Consider the following 22,775-nt stretch of genomic DNA (forward strand, 5'->3'; position numbering starts at 1 on the left):
TAGTAAGCAAAAGTAAAAATTTTTGATCCTTTTTATTTCAAAAGTAAAACAGAACAATCATTTTTAAGTTACAAATGTAATCAATATTTAAAAGTATCCTAATCATTAATCTTAGAATTTCAGTATCTTCTAATGTTTATATTTTAAATTTTTAATCAGATTAAAAGTTTGATAAAACTCATAGATAAAAGAAGAAACAGATTGTTATTCTCTTACTGAATCTTTGGAAAGATTCCATGACAGGTCACAGCACCATTTTTGAAATGATATAAAGCATTCAAAATCAGTGTAAACAAGTACTTTATCAACCAAAATATCAAGGTCCACCTGCTGTCATTTAATTGGGCACATTTCATTACAGTTTAGAGCCCCAGGCTTACTTAGCCAAATAACAGTATGCTGCCATATCAAGAGGGATAATAGTCCCTTCTGGTCTGGTTGGAAATTATTAATTCAGTAATAAAAAATGTTTTCTTTGCAGCTGCTTGGACTGCCTTTACTTTGTTTGAAAAATTAACACTAATTTTACAGTTTTAATGTGTATATTATTTATGAAAGCACACATAAAACAATGAAAGATTTCTAGGTATGATATTGTATGCTCTGATGCTTCCATAAAATTTTATCTTTGAGATGGTGAATGAATTATGTGTAATACTATGTCTATTGAAATTTAAATTATGTCCAAAATTTCAGAACTATGAATATACAGTATCCTTCAGTTGTTCATGGTTAATATTTAAGAGAAAAATAGTTACTACCCATTTCTACCCATTTGTCCTTTGTAGTTTTTCTTCCTTAACATTTAACACTTGAAAAATAGTCGTTTACATTTGATGTTATAATTTCTGATCACAAATTTGCCTCTTGATTCTGTTTAATCAGGAGCATATTATTAGTCAATCTATATCATCTATGCTTTCAAAGTATATTTATTACTTTTAGTTGTACTTTTTAAAAATGAATTCAGTAACACTAAACACTCATTTTTCCTACTATCTCTATAATGTCATAATGTAGATTCCCTCAAATTTTTATTCAAATTGTTTACACATGAGTAGTCTAGTTTTATGTGCTTCCTAAGAAATTTGATTTAGTTTTATTTGCTTCCTAAGAACTTTGCTTTGCACAAACCAGACCTTATCATTTGTTAGTTTGTTTTTGCAATTGTGTGACCCAGGTGAGTGTTTCATGTGTAAAACCCGTAGAAAAGTTTTGACTGAAAACCCAATATTAGACAGCAGTGTGAAATGGAATCTCCAATACTAATTCAATCTTTGGCTTATGCGTGTAGAAACAGCTCTAAAATCACTGAGGGAAAGTCACTGAATAATTTATTATCTTTCATTAATAAACATTAGGTAATTATGAATGCCACATTTCAAAAACAGTAAAGTATAATATGAAAAAAATCATGTGGATCACAAGAAGGAAAATATTTTTACATAATTTGAAGATGCATTTAAAACCAAAATATAAACAAACAGTATGATTTATCTTCATTGAATGAAAATAGGCCATGAAAATAGATGGGTTTTATGTGATTGATGTGAAGAAGTTATATTAAAAAAAACCAGTAGGATATGCACTTGTCATTCTTCATTTTAATTTTAGTAACAAGGTAAATTTTTATATTAAATAGTATATGAAGTATAACTCAAGGGCTAAAGAGGCAGCTCGTCAGTTAAGAGTACTTATTGCTTTTGTGAAAAACCAGAGTTCGATACACATCTACAACATATCATGGTTCAGAACTACCTATTATTTCAGCTACAGGAGGTTTATTACACCACTGTCATTTTGAGCACATGTATAAAAATGTACATTATCCACACAGACATTCACACTTACACATAAATAATAAAAGATATATTGTATGTAATAAAAGATATTGTAATATTAAAAGATACTGTAATAATAAAAGATGTATTGTATATATAATAATAATTCAGCTTACCTACAATACATCTTTTATTAAATTTTATATATATTATATATATTATGTATATATATATATAATATATCTTATATACATATATAAAATAGTGCATCAGGGGTTAAAAATGAATGTGGAATGGGATTTTCAAAGTATATTCAGAGTTGGCATCTTTTCCTGATGGGACAGATGTCTCACTACCATCATAACTTCCACTTGGCCTTAAGGTTAGTTCTGCCTTTTGAATATGATAAAAATATCAAAACCTATAATTCCTCTCATCAAATAGTTCAAGGTTATAGTTTATCAGTGAAAAGCATATATCAAAGAAAAGTAGCACAAGAGCCATTATCCCACACAGGTAAAAGCAAGTACATACGTAGGAAAATTGAAAGATAAATATATATTTTAACAGAATCTTTAAACAAATAGGCAATTGATTGTATAGTTTTAGGAAAATATTAAAATGAAGTTCCAAGTGAGTACTTAAAAGCTATGCCTCTCACTATTAGTGTTATAAACAATTGCAGTTTTTGGTAGGTTTTTACAGAAGACACTATCTTCTTACATAGTGTTTCTGAAAAAAACTTACATTACAGTGAAGTTTGAAATCATTAGTAGAAACTTTCCTGAGCTTTCCTAGACTTCTCCATGACTATTCAAGATTCAGCTTACCTACCTATTTTTTAGCCATATAGTGTGATTTGGATGTTTCCCTAATCTAGTAATGTATTTTTCATATTCTTCAAGTTGTATCTTAGGGTTATATTGCTGTGACAAGATGCCAACACCATGCCCACTCATAAAGAACATTATTTAGTTGAGGCTGGCTTACAGTTTCAGAAGTTTAGTAATAATTATCATGCCAGGAAGTGTGGCAGCATCAAGGCCAACATGGTGCTGGAGACAGAGCTGAGAGTTCTACAGTTTTGCTTGTTTAATTATTTTATTTATTTACACTTCAAAAGTTACCCCCTTCCCACTGCCTCCTGCACAAACACCCCACCCTATTTCCCTTCCCTTTTGCCTCTACAAGGGTGCTCACCCACTCACCTGCCCATTCCTACCTTACCCTTTTAGCATCCCCTCCTCTGGGCCATCAAGCTTCTACAATACCAAGTATATCCTTCCACTGAGGCCAGACAAAGCAGTCCTCTGCTACATATGTAACAGGGGTCATTTGCTCTTTGCTTAGTGGCTTAGTCCCTGAGAGCTCTGAGGGTCCTGTTAGTTGATACTGTTGGGGTTCCATTCCCCTTCAGCTCCTTCAATCCTTCCCCTAACACTTCCATAGACATCCTCAAACTCAGTCCAAAGGTTGTCTGTAAGTATCTGTGTCTGTCTCAGTCAGGTGCTGGTAGAGCCTCTGTGGACAGCCATGCCAGGCTCCTGTCTGCAAGCACAGCATGGCACCAGCAATAGTGTTGATGTTTGGTGCCTATACATGGAATGGATATCAGGGTGGGGCAGTCTATGGATGGCCATTTCTTCAGTATCTGCTAGATTTTTGTCTCTGCATTTTCTTTAGAGACAAGCAATTCTGGGTCAAACATTTTGAAATGAGTGGATGGCACCTTTCTTCAATTGGAAGCTATGTCTATCTACTGGAGGTGGTTGCTTCAGCTTCCATTTCCCAACTGATGGTCATTTTGCCTAAGGTCATCCCCATTGGTTCCTGGAGACCTCTCATATTCTTGGTGTTTGGGACATTCTAGTGGCTCCCCACATCACCCACCCCAAACTGCTGCATAATTTCATTCATTCTCAGGGTTCCGTGGGTGTCTCTCCTCTCTCTGCTTATAAATGATCATGTCCTCCCTTTTTTGTCCCCCTTATCTCTCCTACCCATGTTCCTCCCTTCCTCTGCCTCCTGTGATTAATTTGTTCCTCCTTCTAAGTGTGATTGGAGCATCCACACTTGGCTCTTCCTTCTTGTTAGGTTTCATATGGTCTGTGAGTTGTATTGTGGGTACTCTGAGCTTTTGGGCTAATATCCCATCATCACTGAGTACATATCATGTATGTCTTTTGGATCTGGGTTACCTCACTCAGGATGATATTTTATAGTTCCATCCATTGTCTGCAAAATTCATGATACCCTTATTTGTATTAGCTGAGTGGTATTTCATTGTGTAAATGAACCACATTTTCTGTATCCATTCTTCGGTTGAGGGACATCTGAGTTTTTTTCCAGCTACTGATTATTACAAATAAGGCTGCTATGAACATAGTGGAACACATGTCTTTGTGATATTGTGGATAATATTTTGGATATGTGCTCAGGAGTGGTATAGCTGGATTTTCCGATAGAACTATTTCAATTTTCTGAGGAAACTCCAGATTGATTTTCAGAGTGGTTGTATCAGTTTGCAATCTCACCAGCATTGGAGAAGTATTGTTCTTCTTTTTCTGCATCCTTGCCAGCATCTGCTGTTGCTTGAGTTTTTGATCTTAGTCATTCGAATTGGTGTAAGGTGGAATCAAGGGGTCGTTTTGACTTGTGTTTCCCTGATGGCTAAGGATATTATTGCCCATTTCTTTAAGTGCTTCTTTTAATTGGCACTTGAGATTCCTCAGTTGAGAATTCTTGGTTTAACTCTGTAGGGAGCTTTTTGATTTTTTGCAGTTTAACTTCTTGAGTTCTTTGTATATTTTGGTATTAGCCCTTTATTGAATGTAGGCATAGTGAAGATTTTTCTCTAATGTCTAGGTTGCTGTTCTATTTATTGTTAGTATCCTTTGCCTTACAGAGCTTTTCAGTTTCATAAGATACCATTTGTCAATTGTTGATCTTAGAGCCTGAGGCACTGGTGATCTGTTCTGAAAATTTATCCTTGTGCCAATGGGTTTGAGGCTATTTCTCAATTTCTCTTCTATTAGATTCAGTGTATCTGGTTTTATGTGAAGGTCTTTGAGTGACTGAGCTTTGTACTAGATGATAAATGTGAACAAATTTTCATTCTTCTACATGCAGACCAACAGTTAGACCAGCACCATTTGTTGAAGATGCTTTTTTTCCCCACTGTATTGTTTTGGCTTCTTTGTCAAAAATTAAGGGTACAAAGGTAAGTCAGTTTATTTCTGAGTCTTCAATTTTATTTCTTTGAAGTCTGTCTCTGCACCAATAACAGTTTTTTTGTTTTGTTTTGTTTTTGCTATTGCACTAATATAGCTTGAGGTTAGGGATGGTGATCTTTCCAGAAGTTCTTTATTTTTAATTTTATTCTTCTCTTTCAGATGGATTATTTTCAGAAATTTTGTAACACAAATTAACCTTCAATATCTTCATATTTCTTTTATAGGACTCAACCACATGAGATAATTTCATAAATTTTATCTTATTAGTAAAAATGTAACCTTTTTTATATTTACAGACAATTCCCAAGTGGTGTTCAAACCCAGTAAACAGCACAGGCTTCACTGAATATTATAATTGCTTAGCCTTTACTTTCTCATTGCTGGAATGAAAGACAGACAGCAGCAGAACCTGTTGTACAGGTTGTCATCCTACAGAAAGCACAGGAGACCAAACTTATACTTCTGCAGTTTTTGTAATCTTACAGTGTCTCTCGGTTGTTTTTCATAATACCTCAAAATAAAAGTTAACATCAGACATTCTCATGAGTTACACTGGTAGAAATATTATCCACTGAGTTTCTTCTCACTGTGAGTTCTTTCATGTCTGAGAAGGTATGTGGAACAGGTTACATATATAGGGCTTCTCTCCAGTGTGATATTTTTCATGTATTCGAAGAGATTGGAAAAAGTGAAAGTTTCCCATGTTGAACACACATGAATGATTTCTCTCCTGTGTGAGTTCATTCATGTTTGTAACATCCAGTGGCATAAAGCAAAGGCTTTGCCATAATGTTTACACGCATAGGGTTTTTCTCCACTGTGGGATCGTTCATGTATGTGAAGGTATGCAGAATATTTGAATGCTTTCCTATATTGCTTACAGACACAGGGTTTCTCTCTAGTGTGAATTGTTTCATTGTAGTAGCAAGCACTGGAATAACTGAGAGCTTTTCCTCAATGCTTACATACAAAAGGTCTCTCTCCAGTATGAATTTGTTCATGAATGAGAAGTTGGCAGGGATGAAGAAATGCTTTAGCACATTGCTTACAAGCAAAGAGTTTCACTCTGGTGTGAGTCCTTTCATGATTGTGACAGGTTCTGTGATCAAAGAACACTTTCCCACAATGTGCACATACATAAGGTTTCTCACCAGTGTGATTTTTTTCATGTTTGTGAGGCTATGAGGGATGACTAAATGCTTTTCCACATTGCTTACATGTGTGACATTTCTCTTGAATGTGACTTCTTTCATGCCAGAGAAGGCTGCAGGAATCACTCCATGCTTTCCCACTTTGTTCTCTTTAGTGTAAGTTCCCTCATAATCATGATCGGAAGTGAAACTCCTAGAGGCTTCGTTAGCTTATTTTCATAGGATTTCTGTCTCATGGGAAGGTTTTTATGCATCCAAAGCAACTCAGAATAAGTGAAGTCCTCCCAACATTTTTTTATGTTTCAAACCTTCTCCATGTGTTTCTGATACTGGGACAGTTTCTCTCCAGTTTGACCTTTGAAGTGCATGTCTGAGAGTAAATGAATAAGGTGTCTCTTTCACATTCATTTATGGCTGGAGACAATCTTTCATTCACAGCACGCTCTGGACTCTGTCCGTGCGTTTCTTCATACTGATTACCATAATCATATTTACAGAGTCTGTCAACCAGAGTTCTCAGGTTTCCCTTAGGATTTTGGTACTCTTCTTCATTATCTTCTTCTTCTGTTTTCCCTATTGAGATCAGTTCATAAAGGTTGCCTTCATCACATCTCTGTAGAGCTTATTTTGACTAGAATCCAACATAGTCCACTTTCCTAGAGTGAAGTTCACAGCCACATCCTCAAAGATCACTGGCTCTATTTCCTGATCCAGATGCATCCAGGTGTTCTCCCTATGGAGTTGCAGTCAGCAGAACAAGTACCCGGGAAAGGAAACTCAAGCACAGCATTCCCAGAAGTTCTTTTATTGTTGGGAATTGTTTTCAAGAAACTGATATTTTTGTTGTTTTTGTTGTTATTTGATATGAAGTGGAGAATGAATTGTTCTTTCAATGTCTATAAAAATGTGTTGGAATTTTGATGTGTAGAGTGAAAAATTATAAAGACCATTTTATGAAATATATACAGGCTTTTTCTTTGCCCTTAGACCTGAGCAAAAAGAGTACAGGTTCTAGAAGGTGGAACTGAATGTAAGATTTCAGGCTTTCACTGCCCTGGGATACATTCCGGGTGGAGGACATTATCCCTGAATCAGAGGACACTTGCTGGATTAACATTTCTCAAGCCTCAGGGTGGGGAAGGCCCAAAGCAAGAAGACACATTCCTGACCACAGAGAAAGATGTAAGTCATCGGGTGGTTCCAAGAACTAGCTAACTTTCCACTGTTCTTGGTTACCCCCCCCCCCACCCCACCGAGGTTTTCCCAGTGTTACAGCCTGCTGATGTTCAAAATTTGTAAAACAACCAATCATGTGTAACCTCACGAAAATGCAACCAATCATGTGTAACTGTGCGAAAATTCCTCCTTTTCCCCACCCCATGATATAAAAAAGGCCCTTCAGCTTGCTGGCCTTTTGTCAAACTTTGTTCCTGCATGGAAGAGAAGTTTGACCTTTGGCTAGCCAACTCTCCCCAATAAACCTCTGCTGATTGCATCCAGGTACGGTGTCTTGGGTTTTTGGGGTGGCTGTGATTTCCTGAGACTTGAGTAAGAGTCTCTCGAGTCTGGGGGCTTCAGATGGGGATCGATTGAATCTGTAGGTTGCTTTCAGTAAATGGCTAATTTTACTGTTAATTCATGAACATAGGAAGTCTTTCCATTTTCTAAGGTCTTTGATTTCTTTCGTTAGGGACATGAAGTTCTTGTCTACATACCTTTCACTTGCTCAATTAGAGTTACACAAAGATATTTTATATTATTTGTATGTATTGTAAAGTGTGTTGTTTCCCAAATCCATTTTGCAGCCTGTGTATCCTTTGTATAAAGGAAGGCTACTGATTTGTTTGAGTTAATTTTACATCCAGCCACTTTACTGAAGTTGTTTATTAGCTGTAATAATTCTCTGGTAGAATTTTTGTTTGTTTGTTGTTTTGTAGTTTTTGTTGTTTTTTTTGGGGGGGGGGGTTGGGAGGTTAGGAGACTTTTAATGATTGCTTCTATTTCCTTAATAGTTGTGTGACTGTTTTGACAGTTTACCTGATCTTGATTTAACTTTGGCATGCGGTATCTATCTAAAAACTCACCCATTTCATCTAGATTTTCCATTTTTGTCGAGTATAGGCTTTTGTAGTAAAAGCTGGTGATTTTTTTTTTTTAATTTCCTTAGTTTCTGTTATTATGTCTCCCTTTTAATTTCTAATTTTGTTCATTTGGATCCTGTCCCTTTGTCCTTTAGTTACTTTGGCTAAGGTTTTATCTATCTTGTTTATTTTCTCAAAGAACCAACTCTTGGTTTTGTTGATTCTTTGTAGTTTTCTTTGTTTCTGTTTGGTTGATTTCAGCCCTCAGTTTGATTATTTTCTGCGGTCTACTCCTCTAGAGCTTGCTTGCTCTTTTTTGTTCTAGGGCTTTCAGGTGTTCAGTTAGGTTGCTAGTGTAGAAACTCTTTTAATTTCTTTAGAAAGGCTCTTAGTGCTATACATTTTTCTCTTAGCACTGCTTTCATTGTGTCCCATAAGTTTGAGTTTGCTGTGTCTTTGTTTTCATTTAATTCTAGAAAGTCTTTAATTTCTTTCTTATCTCTCCTCTGACCAATATATTATTTAGTAGATATTTGTTCAGTTTCCATGAGCATGTGGAGTTTCTGTTTTTGTTATTGAAGACCAGCCTTAATCCTTGGTGATCTGATTGTATACATGAGATTATTTCAATCTTTTTGTATCTGTTGAAGCTTGTTTTTTGTCTAATAATGTGATCAGATTTGGAGAAGGTATCATGAGGTTCTCAGAGTCTATTTTATTGATTATTAGAATGGCTACTACAGCTTATTCCTTGTTTCCATTTGCTTGGAAAACTTTTCAAGTCTTTTACTCAGAGTAAAAGTCTGTCATTGTGGTATGTTACTTTTATGGAGCAAACTCTGGATCCTGCTTGTGTATTCAATCTGTTAGCTATGTATTTTTAATTGGATAATTGAGTCTATTGATGTTCAGAGATATTAAAGACCAGTGACTGTTGGTTCCTATTGTTTTGTTTTGTTTTGTTTTGTTGGAGGTGGTATTTTATATGTGTAATTGTCTTCTATTGGGTTTGTTGTGAGATGATAAATTTCTTTTGTTTTCATGAGTGTAGGTACCCTCCTTTTTTGGGAATGTTCCTTCTAGTATCTTTTGTAGAGCTGAAGTAGTAGAAAGATACTGTTTAAATTTGATTTTGTCATAGAATATCTTAGTTTCTAGTAGCCTGGGCAGGCATTCATGTTCTCTTATGATCTGCATGACATCTGTCCAGGATTTTCTGGCCTTTAGAGTCTCTACTGAGAAGTTTGATGCAATTCTGATAGGTCTGCCTTTATATGTTACTTGGCCTTTTTTACTTAAAGTTTTTAATGTACTATAGGTCCTGATCCCTTTCCCAGGTTTACTATCTCCAGGGTTGCCTCCATTTTTTATTTCTTTCTTGTTTCTATTTCCAAATTTAAGTATTTGACCATTTTGTTCATTTCCTTCATTTGTTTGCCTGTGTTTTCTTGTATTTGTTTAAGGGCTTATATCCTCCTTAAAGGCCTCTATTATCTTCATGAGATGGGCTTTTAGGTCAGTATCTTGCTTTTCAGGTGTGTTAGCATAACCATGGCTCACCGTGGTAAGAGATCTATGTTTTTCCTAATTATGTTGGCTTTTGTTGCCTATGCTCTTGTGTTTGCCCCTCAACATCTGGTTATCTCTGATGTTAACTGGCCTGGTTGTCTCTGGCTGGAGTCTGCCTTTTTGGAGGCAGGTAAAGCTCTGTGCTGGATTAGAGCAGGCCTCCTGGGAGGCAGGCTGTGCTGTCTCTGGTTGAGGATGGAGGTGGGGGCGCCTGTGTCTCTGGTTAGGGCAGGCCTCCTGTGTCCCTGGGTTGGGACAATCCTCTTGTGACCTTGTTATGATGGACCTCATAGGAGACAGGCATACTGTGGTTTAGGAAAAGGAACAGACTTACCACCATCTGCCTGGGTGGAGGTGTAGACCAGAAAGGAAATGGGAATTGTGCAGAGGGGAGGGCTTCCACTTCTGCTAGGTTCTATGGAGTTCCCATCTGAGGCAGTTACTTGGGCAGGGGTGTCATCTGTGTCCCTGGTTAGGGCAGATCTCCTGGGAGACCTGTGAGCTGTGGTGTGGGGGGAGAGGGACAGACACTTTGATCTGCCCTAGTGGAGGTTCAGACCTGTGTCTGAGTTCTACATCTTGATCTCTAGGCAGCATGGAGAGACTTGATTAACACTGGGCATAGCTTGAGCATGTACGACCCCAAAGCCCACCCCCACAGTGACACACTTTCTCCAACAAGGCCACATCTACTACATCTAACAAGACCACACCTCTTAATAGTGCTATTCACTATGGACCATGCATTCATATACATGAGTCTCTAGGGACCATACCTACTGAAACAACCACAAATTGTAATCTCAAAGATCACATATCTTGTAAATATGATTCCTTGCATATAATTTTGAAAGTTCTGTGTTGATATTATGCTCAAAAGTAAAGGAATTTACATTATTTCAACATATATGTTATATTCCACACACTAGTAGATTCTATAGATATTTATATTGGCACTCTTAATATCATTCAATTCTAAATAAAGTAGTTGTTAATTTTTAGTTAAAATGTATCCAAGCAAAATAAATATCATTACACTTTTTATGAAAGTTTCTTCTCATTTTAATTGTTTTTCTCTCTGTGTGTGTGTGTGTATGTATGTTTATTGTAAGCTTATAAGTAGTTAATTGGTTTTTTTTGTTTTGTTTTTTTGTTTGTTTTTTGTTTGTTTGTTTGTTTTGTTTTTTTGTTTTGTTTGTTTGTTTGTTTTGTTTGTTTGGTTTTTTTTTTGTTTTTTGTTTTTTTTGCTGGGGATGGAACCTAATGTCTCACACATGCTAGAAAAGTGCAATCTTATGCTACATCATCTAAGGCTATTCAGATTTTAGACATGGTCTCTGGTTTCCCAAAGAGTGTTTGTTTTCAAACCCTGCTACTTAATCTTTTGTCTCCCAAGAGCTTGAATTACTGGTATTGTGACACTCATAAATTGTGTATTCTGTCATCCAATAACAGTGCATGGATGTGTATTTGTATTTGACATGCTTTGTTACTACATTCCTATACTTCTTTTAAAGGTCCAGCCATACCATCATTCTTACTGTTCTGTTCTTTTAATACACACATTGTTAGAGATTGTTGCTTTCTTGCTTTACTTTGTCAAAAAATCTCCTATGTAATCTTAACATTACCTTCTCCCCTGAATCATTGCAAATACTTCTCCAATTTTTTTCCCCTGACTGGTGTCTGTGTTTGCACTATTCCATATAATATGATGTTACTCTATAATCCTTATATGAGTTATTGGTTAATGACTTTATACTATGTTCTTATTTTTGTTGAAGTTCTTTATATGACTGATTATATAGTTTGTTCTTTAGCAACGTGTTCTATATTTAGCCATGTTTTAACATATATCCATATATTAAATTCATTATTGAATAAAAGGATGAATTACTGCATTAACCCTTTATTATCATGCTCCAGATCCTGAAGACAGTGATAATGGGAGTATAAGAATGAATTAAACAGACAATATATTGTCCATAATTTCATGCTTCATATGTTGAATGAAAGTAAATTATCACCATCAGTGTTGATTATTTGGTCAGATATAAGTTTATGTACATCCATAGATTATGAAAGTTATGAGCAAATGATTCATGAAAAGTCTGCATAAATTATAAGTGCTCATTTTAATTTGAATAATATTACAAAAAGATAAAATTTGAAATGATCTGAGGTTGAACCAACTTTTTCCTGTTTAAACATATTCTTAGGTGATTGGATTGTAGGTTGGAAAGTGTTAGAAACATAATATTTTTATTTATTTATTTTTTAATTATATATTTTTATTGGATACTTTATTTACATTTCAGATGTTATCTGTTTTCCCATTTCTTTCCCACCTAGGAACCCTCTATCCCATCCCCCCTCCTCCTGCTTCTATGGGGATATGCCCCCACCCACCCACTCCTACCCCCTACTCTTAAATTTTCCCGTACTGGGGCATCCAATCTTCATGGGACCAATAATCTCCTCTCCCCGCCTATGTGTCTGACAAGGCCATCCTCCTCTACACAAATAGCTGGAGCCATGGGTCCCTCCCTCTGTGCTCCCAGGCTGGTGGTTTAGACCCTAGGAGCTCTGGTTGGTTGGTATTGTTGCTCTCCCCATGGGGCCACGAACCCGTTCAGCTCCTTCAGTCTTCTCTCTAACTCCCCATTGGGAACCCCTTGATCAGTTCAATAGTTAGATGTGAACATCCACCTTGTTAGGCTCTGGCAGACCTCTAAGGAGACAACTATATCAAGCTCCTGTCAGCATGGACTTTTTGCCATCCAGATCAGCGGCTACCTTTAGTGACTGCACATAGGATGGATACCTAGGTGGAATGGTCTCCCGACAGCCCTTCCTTCAGTTTCTGTCCCACACTGTCTCCATATTTGCTCCCATGTATATTCTGTTACTCCTCTAAGAAGGACCAAATCACCCATACTTTGGTCTTCCTTCTTCATGAGATTCATGTGGTCTGAGAGTTGTATCTTGGGTATTGCAAGCTTTCAGGCTAATATCCAATTATCAGTGAGTGCATACTATGTGTGTTCTTCTGTGACTAGGTTACTTCACTTAGGATGATATTTTCTAGTGCTATCCGTTTGCCTAAGAATTTCACAAATTCATTGTTTTTAATAGCTGAGTAATACTCCATTGTGTAAACGTACCACATTTTCTGTATCCATTCCTCTAATTTGTGAAACAGTAGAGTTAGATGAGCTGCAATTACAGAGCTTTTGAGGTGTTGGGTTTTTTTTTTTTTTTTTTTTTTTTTGGATTTTGATGGTCATATTGAATAAAATGTCATGTTATTGAAAGTCTCAGTCTTTGAGTAATAAACAGATCTAAGTTTTAATTCCAATAATAGTGATATCAGGCTGGGAAAATGATAAAGCAAATATTTGATTTTAAAAGAAAGGAAGGAAGAAAGAAAGAAAGAAAGAAAGAAAGAAAGAAAGAAAGAAAGGAAGGAAGGAAAAAAAGAAAAGAAAAAAAAGAAACCTCTCTAGAAAAGAAGTTAATATTTTCCATGCACATGTAGCAGAATGGTAATAAATCCAAAAATAATGGGTACTATCTGCCTCTGCACTGGATACTTGAGCGGCAGTTTTCTCAGCATTACTTGACATATTACTGTCCATGTAACACAAGTTACATATTATATACAAGTTTGTGTATATTTGCATATGTTATGCATCTATATATTTGCATTGGTAAGATTGAAACCAAGGCTTTGTACTAGCTAGTTGCAGAATATACTACACCCAAGTTTTACCAAGAATGATTTTACTAATAACTATATTTATTTACTACTTTATAATACACATAAGCCATGTATTATAACAATTATAAAAAGAGTAAGGTATGGTTTAGGATATTAAATAATTTTCTAGAGTTAGATTATTAAATTTTAATGGAATAAAAATATTAAGTGTAGTACACATTGTATTATACAAAGTTCCCATTTTGCCAAATATGATAACTCTTGTATGGTGGTTACAATTTACCTACAGTGTCAGATTAAATTGCTAATACCCAAGAAGCAAAGCATAAATTTTTTTAGACAAATCAATGTCAAATGCTTCAGGCATAGGAACAACTGAATAACTGAAAGAAACCTTGTTACTCAGTTAAGGTTTTTTTTTTTTTTTTTTTTTTTTTTTTTTTTTTTTTTATGTTTTCTTCTAAACTGCTTGATGTCATTTCTCTGCTATATGCTCACTTTCTACTCAGGGTGACTAGCCTGACCTTCAGGATGTCATTAGATTTGAGCTGGAAGCAGAAATAGTGCAAACATGACTAATGAGAAACTACTTTGTTCATCAGAGACTTTGAAAGGCAGAAGGGTAATAACTGGAGCATGAAGCCATTGGAATCTGTCAAGCATCTCTGCTCTTCAGTGTAGTAGCATTAAAGACACTTCTCATTGCTCTCTTGCCCCTATCAGCCATTAGAGGAGTGCCTGGGCAGAGAACCAACTTTATTAATGTTTCTGTTCATAGCATCTAAATGCATGACACTGCTCACAGTTATGGGCTTAAAAACACTTTTTACCTTTACCCATACTCTTATAATAAATCATGAATTAAAGATTGTTTTGGGAGAATAAATGGAGTTTAGCTTTGAATTTATACGTTTCAAAGTTACCAATGTAAAATATTTCATTTACATTTTTGTTAGAACAAGAAACAGTATACTATATTAGTACCAAATTGTTTAAAAATCTCGATATTATTGAATATTCAATATTGTTAAATTTTAGTATTTAATGTGCATATAAGTATAAGTTAGAATTTAAAATTTAAAATGAATAAAATTAAAGTTTTATTTTCTGTTTGTAATCAGTGATTTAGGATAAGAATAATGAGCAATTTCATGAGTTTCTAGGGCTGATATGTAATAATAACAAACTCTTTGAGGAATGGGCAGCCTGGGCAATAATGACCTTCCTATCTCCCCTATGATTTTTCTTTGTGATATTTATGATTTGTTTGTTTTTTTTTTTTCCTTAAATTAGAATGGTGTCAGGGCCAGCCCCAGCGTGGGAGGGAGGAGAAGTCTTCTTTTTTCTCCTCTTTAGTTCTTCTTGAGGCAGCTGAGGGGGATGGGAATAGCTTTGGCATGGGGATAAGACCTAGGGTCTTAGGAGACTAGGGGTAAAATTTGGATCTTACAAGAGATTCGGGGTAAGAACTTTGTCTTATGAGATATTTACGGTTGCTGTGTAATAAAATTTTACTTATCTATGCTGGAAAAGTTTACTTACTATGCTACTGTAGCTGGCTTGCCCTCTGGTATTCTCTGGCCAGAAACTGCCATTTCTGGTATCCTCAGCTCAAAGACAGCAGAGAATTAGGCAAATAGCCTTTGTACTCTCTCAGCAGGAGCTGCTGGGCTCTAACTTACATGTCTGCTAATCTGAGGTCACAGGAAGAAAAAAAACACTTAGAGAAGTTATTATAGAGCTTATTACTAAGTGTAAAAATTTCCTGTGAAACCTATCTAAGAGGAAAAGTAGAAAGGTCTTAAGTGGAGAAAAAGAAAAAATTCTAACAAAGGAAAAATTCTAAATGAAAAAATTTTAAGCATGAGAAAAGGAAAGGAAAGAAAAGGAAGAATGGCTCTTAAGGAACCTCTACATCTACGATTATTACTACGACTACTCTTACTACTCTCTTTGTCTTTGACTTCAGTACTTATGCATCTTTCAGAGAACATGGTCACATGGTACAAAGTTCATTACAAGTTTACACCAAAAATCAAATCATAATTTGAAATAGAAGTTTACAACAGAGAATGTTTACATGCATATTCATTAGGAGTAATCTGGCTAAACATTTCTCTCCTGCCTAGCTCCACAGGTTCACTGAAGGTTTAAAACTATAAGTTATTAGTGAAGATTTGTATAGAAAAATTCAGGCAGTATTTTGTCTTCTGTCCTAGCACCTATAATAAATTGTGAGTTCCATTTTAGTGACCTTCGGTTAAATGTTTATAACTTCTTGGAATGTGCTCTGAGCAGGAGAAAGTCTGGTTATTATCTAAGGGCAACTGACTACACTTGGGAGACTGGCAGAGTGCTCCCTTCAGTTTTGACTATCAGAGAGGGACATAATAGCAGTCCCATTATAAAAGAGCTTAATAATCATTGATAAAATTTTAGGAATTCTTATAGGATCATCATTAAGACTTAAGAAGTCATCTATTTTTCTATATAGCTTCTACACAAGACATCCACAAGATCCATGAGATCTTTGTGGATCTGCGGAGATCTGCTCCAAAGGGGTATGCTATTGCTTAGTGATTGTTACATATGTTTAAATAATAATAATAGTAATAGGAAAAGCATATTAATAGCAGGAATCTTTCCTAAAATAAGTCCCTCACAGCCTTGCTGAATGAGGGCTGACTTGTAGCAGATTATATAATAATCTAAGGCAAGCCATTTAAGGATGATCACCTGCTAATTATTAGCTTGTCCCATTATGGCTCCTGACAGAATGACGATTATTTTTTTTTTTTAAAGTATCATTTCCAGGATTCATTAATGACAAATCCATAAATAACCATGTTACATATTAAACCCCAGAGGTTGCTGAATATTTTAAACCAGCAGTGTATTAATTTCTTTTGTGTTGCTGAGAGGTTTCTTTTAGCTCATGGTCTCAAAACTTCACCATGTCATTATAAAGACATGGTAGAGTGGGATCATGTGGTGTAGGATTCTCAGTTTTTCAGAATTCATGAAACAATGGGTATGACCAACACCTGAGGCAAGACCAGATATGATCATCAAGGCCCATTCCCAGTGACCTATTTCTGCAAACCAGATTCCAATTCCGGAAGGAAGCACTAAATTTAGAGATAAAACATTCAAAACAAGAACCATGGGGTATCCTTCACATTCAAACCATGACAATCAATTAATCTACTAAAGATCAAATTATACTTTAGTGATGTTTTAAAGTTCCTTGATTCCTTACTTCATGTATTTCAAATAGTATTAAAAATAAATACTTATTAACTAATATAATTATAAATAAACTCTTGCTTCACTGAAATTATTAGAATTTTATAAAATGGTACTACTCAAATATGTTTTAAGAAAGGTTCAAATAATCAATTACTCCCCAAATTTCTGAAGACATTTCACATTCCCTCTTTCCAGATATTATTCAGCTATAATTATCTTAATATTTTTTAACATGGCAAAGAACATCCCATTGAAATTATTTTTTGCCTATCATTTTGCTGCAATATTACAATCCAAACAGTAAAGAGGATGAGGCAGGAGGATTACGATTGTAATCTCTGGCTGAGCTACATAGTGAGTACAACACAATTCTTAGAAGTTTGAAAATACATGAGCTCAAAAAGTATTGCTAGATATTCAGCTGGAGTTGATCAGCACAGCAATGTAAAAATACTCCTGGATGCTTTATTTGGAGTGACAGGTATAAAGATATTTATATTAACTTCCATAAAATTTATTTATAATTTAAAGTTTTATTCATTCTTTGAAAATTTTCTCCATTGATACAAGATATGTTGTTTATTTCAAAATTTTATACATGAGTACTAGATGTTCATAATTTCCACCCAACTTTTTTCTTCCCTCCAAACTCTTTCACATATCTCATTTCCTTTCATAACTTTTTGTTTAATTATGACTGTCACACACACATATGCATATATGTATACATTAATACAATCTGAGTATACTTAGTGTTGATCCTCCCCCTCTGTGCATGTGTGTGTATGTATGTATGTGTGTGTGTGTGTGTGTGTGTGTGTGTGTCTGTGTGTGTTTAGTGACAATCACTTGTGATTGGATAAGCTTTCAGGAGTCTCATCCTTGAAGAACACTGATTGTCAGTCTCTTAGCAGGTATTCTTTGTCTACTGGTCTTAATCAATATTGAGGGCCTTATGAGATTCCCCATGTCCAGACCATATCTTTGTCAAATTCATCCTTCACTCCCCATTGCAACACTGTCCAAGACACAGTGCCATGTCTTCCAAAATTTATGTCTTCCTTTTCAATTGTATGTGATTAGTTTTTCTTTTTAAAAATTTATTTTTTTAGAAAATCACTTTATGTATATGAAATATTTTTGTCATAATCACTACCACAGCATTATACACCAAATTTTATATCCTATTGATTCCAATTACTGCCTCTAGTAAGGGAAGCTGTGTTTTTAAGTTGAAGTGACTTGTTTATAACATACTGAACTCAATGAATACTGCTCTTGTGTTCACATGGATAGGGTCATCCTGTGAGGCAGAGTTCTCATTCCAGTAGCAATATTCTAAAAGAAAGTGACGCTACTTACCTGTAGCATCTATTGTCACTAATATAAACACACATCATTCAGCACACATAAATCAACTATGAAACATACATTTTCCTTATTATATAGAAGAGTTAAAGTTTTGGAGGGCCATACATTCTCTCAGATTGTTGGCAGAAAAAGAGCTAATAGAATTTTAGGAACACTTAAATATCTTGCACACATATTAAAATTAACTTTGTAGAAGTCTATGGCAGTCTCTATAAGATACCTGATCATTTAATTTGGAGAATTCATGTCTACACTAGGAAATGTTCTTTTATCTATGTAAAAACAACTTTATTTAGTAAAATATTTCAAATACTTTTAAAATGAAGAGGAGATAGCATATGGAAACTTGAACTGGAAACTGTGAATTTGCAAAGGTGTGTTTTTTTCTTCTATTCATCATATAAAAATTAGTATATTGTAGTATTTTAACAAATTCTGAACTTCATATTTGAGATTTTTTGAAAGTATTAAGGTTAGTTCTAGATTAAGAAATTAGCAATACAGTAGAAGAAAGTAGTCAAGGAACAAGCAAGACAAAACCCACAAATAGTCAAAGAACAAGCAAGGCAATAAACAAAGTCTTTTGATTACTCCTGTGATCACTGTTTCTTTCATTTTTTTTTTTTTACCATTTTTTAATTGGATATTTTATTTACAATTCAGATGTTATCCCCTTACCCCATTGCCCCCCTGCCCAGGAATTGCTATCCCATCCCCCCTCCTCCTGCTTCTATGAGGATGTGCCCCCAGCTACCCTCCTACACCTACCTCCCCACAATCGAATTCCCCCACACTTGGGCATACAACCTTCATGGGACCAAGGATCTCATCTCCCACCTATGCCCAACAGGGCCATCCTCCCTTACATATAGAGCTGGAGCCATGGGTCCCTCCCTAAGTGCTCCCAGGCTAGTGGTTTAGACCCTGGGAACTTTGGTTGGCTGGTATTGTTGCTTTCCTCATGGGGCCACAAACTTTTACAGCTTCTTCAGTCTTCACTCTAACTCTTCCATTGGGAACCCCTTGATCAGTTCAATCTTTAGCTGTGAGCATTTGCCTCCAAATATGTCAAGCTCTGGAAAACCTTTAAGGACACAGCTATATCAGGCTCCTGTCAGAATGCACTTCCTGACATCCACATCAGTGTCTATCTTTGGTGACTGCACATGGGACGAATACTCAGGTGGAATGGTCTCCAGACGGCCCCTCCTTCAGTTTCTGTCCCATACTTTGTCTCCATATTTGCTCCCTTGAGTATTTTGTTAGTCCTTCTAAGAACCGAAGCAGGCTTATCAGGATGACTAAAATATCTTAGCCTACTTCTCTATCCTACCCCAAAGTCATTTTAATGCCTGAAGCCTACTTCTTTGTTCTAGCCTAAGATTTAGATTCCTGCCTGAAGTTGTTTCTTTGTTCTAGCCTAATGTCAGATTCCTGACTGAAGCCCATTTCTTTGTCCTTGGCAAATGTCAGCTTTCTGCCAAGCATCTCCAAAATCTCTCCACATTTCCCCATTTTTTATTTCATTAACAAATCTGAGCCTGTCTTAGGTTGTTCTGACAAGAATGTCTTCTTAACAGTCATGGAATATGCATTATCAAAAGCAATGCACTTATGTCTCAGGTTGGTAAGGCTCTGTGCAGAATCTTACCTATTCTTGGCTTGCCTGCCTGTTAATTTCATAACTCTGTCTGGGGGTCTGTTTTCAGTTTCAAGCCATGTACTTTGGCTGCCAACATGTTGATACTGTTAAAGACAAGCTTTAACACAATGCTCAGGGATAAAATTATTACCAGTACAAAAATGGCTAGCCTGATCAAACTATATATGCCAGTCTTGAAACTTGACCAAAATGGAAATGCTGACCTCAGGCCATGGATAATTTTATCCGCATTATCTGTAGCATCAAAGCTTAGCAGAGCATTGTTCATTTTTTTTTAGTAACATTTTGAAAGGATCTTTTACAAATATGAAAGAAAGAAGAACTGTGAGAAACTTTTACTTTCAGATCCCTTTGAATTTACTAGAGTACTTCAAGAAAATGGCAATAATAATTTGCTTTCTTTCAGAATGACAAAAGCAATCCAATTTTATTCACGTATTAAAAAATCTCATTCTGCAAAATTTTATCTCATAAAGAGATGCTTTAGAATTGTTTGGTCTTCTGAGAAGTCAGATATTATAGAAGTATTTTTATATTAGAACTCAATTTCTCTGTTAAGAAAAATACTTGTTCTTAATATCTTTAACAGTGATTGTTAAAGTGAAAGGAATCAGAAAGAATGATTATGGTCAAAAGAAAAAGGAGAAAACAATCTTTGCCTGAGGGAAACTATTCTTCTGCTTGAGCAGAGGGTAGGATTCTTGCTTTTTAAAGAGTGTCTTTCAGAAACTTACCATAAATCAGACAGTGAGGAGACATTATCAACATTTAGATTTGCTAACTGTGTTACAGCAAGCACACACCTAAATTTTTATATTCCATAAGGCAAAGAAGTGTACAGATTTGTATAGTATTAGTTAATATGCCTATGTCATTGGGGAAAATTCTGTACATTCTTACCACTAGATGAAGAGCTACAGTTGGTTAATGAAAAGAAAACCACCTCTTCTTAGAGATAAGCTGTTACATAGATCATCTGTTCCCAATCAGTTAACCCTAGACACTTGTACATAGAAGAATTGTAATAGCCTTGGTATGTTTATCTAGATTTCTTTTAATATATAGCTGTTTTTCTGAAAAGCTAAAGCATGGAGATTCTTCTACCAACTTATAACAGAAAAAGAAGTAAATTCAAAGAAAACAATGAATTGCAAACTAGAAACTAGTTGGGTTTTTTTTCAGTATATAATACAACTACCATTCTTTAATCACTTCTGTTGGGAGGTTACTCAGTAATGGAAAACAAATAAGCAACTTGGACCTTTATGGTTTTTCTACAGCAAACTTCTATAAATACATTGTTAGACTTTTAACTGTATATATACAAATGTATTTCATGACCAAGCTAATAACTCTCATATTAAAAAGTGATTAAAAAATGCTGTCTTAAGTATAAAAATGTCTCATAAATATAGTTAATCAGAAATGTTTATGGAAATTTGTTCTTTTTACAATATTTTGTTTCATAAATATATAAAGCAATGAGGAGCTATTGAACTATAATGCAAAACTAATAAATCCACAACTTAAAAGGTTTTTTTTTTTTTTTTAGTATTTTTTTATATCATTTGGTATTTGGTAGTTGGTAGTTTAAGGGACTCATTCCAGGGGAACACTAATTCTTCCATTGTCAGATCTTATTTTATCATAACATTGTTGCAAACTTACAACAATTCTTTTAACCTCAATAAGGAACCTATTAGGCCTCTAATTTCTTCCATGATTTTCAACATTATTCAATAGAATAAAATAGAGTTTTTCTTGTTAAAGTTAAATATTATTGTGCTAAATGTTGATACATATAAAACAATACATTTTGTAGAAAATTAAAAAAAAAACATATGCTTAAATCTAAAACAATTTCCCACTGTGATGACTGCATATATATGCTATATACATAAATAAATATTAAATTCAAAAATATATTTTGAATACATAATTTCCTTATTAATATTAAAAGATGCTTACATTATTTACTTCCTTGACAATGTTACACTTCAATCTAAATATTACTTTTAGCCATTTCCAAAGTAGATATTTGCAAACACTCATTAACTTGAGAATTGGCCTCTGTCAAGTCAAAAATATTCTATGGCAAAATTTACCAGTGAGTTCATATTTTAAGAATTTAATTATATTTTCTCAACAATTTGTATTAGTCTTCAGCATGAATGGACTTTTTATTGGAGAACCCATTTTTCTTGAATTTGGCAGCAACTTTGTTTACTAAGACTTACTATGTACTCTATCTGACTCCTCATTGTTCTTTCCAAATGCTTTATTTTTTCTTAATTTCTGTTATAAATATTATTCATAAAGCACCCATCATTCATCTATCTTCTCTAGTTCATTTGATGCATTTTATTTTATATTGTTAAATTTCATTTGTAATATACATATTTTTATGAGGGTGATATAGGCATTCTGTTTGTAGCTGAGTATTTTAATGACACTCTCTTCTCTTGGATCAGATGTGAGTTTCTGTGTTAATTATTTCTCAACACACAAAGATACTTCTCTGATGATGTTGGCAAACTTCATCAATATATGAGGAGTTATATAAAAATTCTGAGAAGATTTTGATAATTACATAAAACTTTTCACTAAGAAAAATACATTCCATTTTGGGTGGCTGCTCATGAAGACTCACTGTATTCTAAGTGGTGGAGAAAAATCCATTTGAAGGGAAGTGTGTTAATTACCAGGAAGAAAACAACTCACTGCTGTCAGAAAGTTACTGAAAGTGAGTAGAGTCACTCAGCCCTACTCCCTGGAAGCTACTCTATGTACCAAGACACTATCAGACTAGCAGAGATACCTAGAAGAAAAAAAAGCCAATATGCCTGCCTGGAAAATAAACCAGTTGAGCTACTTAGCAGTGTTTCAGGACAACTTCTGCTTTTGAAAGATGCTCTCCAACTCCATGAACTACCTGCGACTTGATAGTGTACTCCAG

The 22,775-nt window shown here is 35.0% G+C and overlaps 1 protein-coding gene and 1 pseudogene across 1 annotated transcript in view; one reads left to right on the top strand and one right to left on the bottom strand.

The window, feature by feature from the left end:
* The window catches only part of Klhl1 (kelch like family member 1), a 356,587-nt gene that overhangs the window by 165,175 nt on the left and 168,637 nt on the right, over positions 1-22,775 (top strand). The gene's annotated exons all lie outside the window — the stretch shown is intronic.
* On the bottom strand, positions 5,613-6,885 carry LOC143441637 (uncharacterized; annotated as a pseudogene).

The sequence above is a fragment of the Arvicanthis niloticus genome, chromosome 3 (genome assembly GCF_011762505.2).
Source record: "Arvicanthis niloticus isolate mArvNil1 chromosome 3, mArvNil1.pat.X, whole genome shotgun sequence".
NCBI classification, from domain to species: Eukaryota; Metazoa; Chordata; class Mammalia; order Rodentia; family Muridae; genus Arvicanthis; species Arvicanthis niloticus.